General features: G+C 49.9%; 1 non-coding gene across 1 annotated transcript; it reads left to right on the plus strand.

The window, feature by feature from the left end:
• The first annotated feature begins 2054 nt into the window (after positions 1–2054).
• On the plus strand, positions 2055–2128 carry Trnaa-agc (transfer RNA alanine (anticodon AGC)). The gene has a single exon. It is a non-coding gene; the product is annotated as a tRNA-Ala (tRNA).

The following is a 2128-nucleotide window of genomic DNA, read 5'->3' on the forward strand; positions in this document are numbered from 1 at the left end:
AACCAACCAACCATCGTGTCCGTGCACATCAGAGTCGCAAAGAATGGAGAATAGCCAGGCTTGGTCGTGTGTGTAGCTGTAGCTCAGTTGGCAGATCGTTCGCTTAGCGTGTGAACGGTCTCGGGTTCAAGCCCCGGCTCCCCCATGTTTTGTGGTCAGTGCATGGTAAGTGTTGGTCGCGGCGAACATAAACGCACGCAAGAAGTTGCAAAACCAGCGTCACAGACTGATATGATGTATACTGTCATAAGGAGAGCAAGATGTAAGTGTGGGGACCGACTGTTATCGTGGTGTCATCGAGTGCAGATCTGTCTTAGGTATCACGGCTTAACGTCATTGAAGTCTAGAGGTGGACAACACGTTCGTCTTACTCAGAGCGGTGTCTGAACTCTATTTTCGACGTTATGCGTGCCACTTTCATTGTGGCCAACTACGATTCGATACAGAATGCACGAAACCTGAAAGACACCCTCACTGATACATAGAGAGTAGTGTTTGTTTGCGGAATAATGGGAGTGCAAGGGTCTGTGACGTTGATATGACTGTATGTAGCACTACTAGTTATCGCGGGGGATGGGCGCAGCTCAGATGGTAGAGCGCTCGCTTAGCGTGTGAGAGGTACTGGGATCGATACCCAGCGCCTCCAGAATTTTTAACACACCTACATGCGCACCTTGCCATGCAAGTGGAATAATTCCCAACCGGCAGAGGTGTGTAGGCAGATACAAGCGAACGATTAGCATCCACAATTGCGCCGATTTCACGTAAATCCCACTGCACGTTCCCATTCTTTGCGTGCAGTCGGCTGCTACTGGTGTTGCTGGTTGTGACTGCTGATAACAGATGCCGTAGCAATCAATTCATGGAGTGAGTTGTATGTTTTGCGATAGTCTGTCTCTGACAAGGAAGCACAGGTGATATAGGTGCGAACACAGGAAGCTTGCAGCCCCTCGCTGCCTGCAGACACAGAGCAGCCACACTAGAAGAGCGGCCTAAGACGTAGGCGAAATGTGCTCATTCGCTTTGGCGCGACGTCGAACTATAAATAAGGCTGTCACTAGCGTGAGCGTTGCGTGAGCGTCGTGTAAAGTCGGAAAAGTCATCTGCATGGGTGATTGCCAAGTTTGGGGAGCGTTTCGTAGTACGATCAGTGCAAAGGGGTCGCGGAAACTTATTGTGTCCCAGTGTTTTGCAGTTGGACGACAAGAGTTTTACGCAGTAGCAAAGAGCGAGGCACTGAGTTGGCATGAACAATGGAGAGCACAATGGGGCTCGAGATGTGCTTGTTACCTCAGGTGCTGTGTGATTGTGGACAAGGAGTGAAATGGACCAATTTGTGACCGCCCTTTCAATTTAAGACGTTCAAAACAGACGGAATTTGCATTCGTAATGCCAGAGCATCGAAAGTACTTGGAACTCTTGTGTATATGAACGTGTCCGCGCCTTTGTATTCTGGTACCTTCGCCGCTACAAACCAACCAACCATCGTGTCCGTGCACATCAGAGTCGCAAAGAATGGAGAATAGCCAGGCTTGGTCGTGTGTGTAGCTGTAGCTCAGTTGGCAGATCGTTCGCTTAGCGTGTGAACGGTCTCGGGTTCAAGCCCCGGCTCCTCCATGTTTTGAGGTCAGTGCATGGTAAGTGTTGGTTGCGGCGATCATAAACGCACGCAAGAAGTTGCAAAACCAGCGTCACAGACTGATATGATGTATACTGTCATAAGGAGAGCATGATGTAAGTGTGGGGACCGGCTGTTATCGTGGTGTCATCGAGTGCAGATCTGTCTTAGGTATCACGGCTTAACGTCATTGAAGTCTAGAGGTGGACAACACGTTCGTCTTACTCAGAGCGGTGTCTGAACTCTATTTTCGACGTTATGTTTGCCACTTTCATTGTGGCCAACTACGATTCGATACAGAATGCACGAAACCTGAAAGACACCCTCACTGATACATAGAGAGTAGTGTTTGTCTGCGGAATAATGGGAGTGCAAGGGTCTGTGACGTTGATATGACTGTATGTAGCACTACTAGTTATCCCGGGGGGGGGGGGGGGGTGGACGTAGCTCAGATGGTAGAGCACTCGCTTAGCGTGCGAGAGGTACTGGGATCGATACCCAGCGCCACCA

Source organism: Schistocerca gregaria, chromosome 3 (genome assembly GCF_023897955.1).
Source record: "Schistocerca gregaria isolate iqSchGreg1 chromosome 3, iqSchGreg1.2, whole genome shotgun sequence".
NCBI classification, from domain to species: Eukaryota; Metazoa; Arthropoda; class Insecta; order Orthoptera; family Acrididae; genus Schistocerca; species Schistocerca gregaria.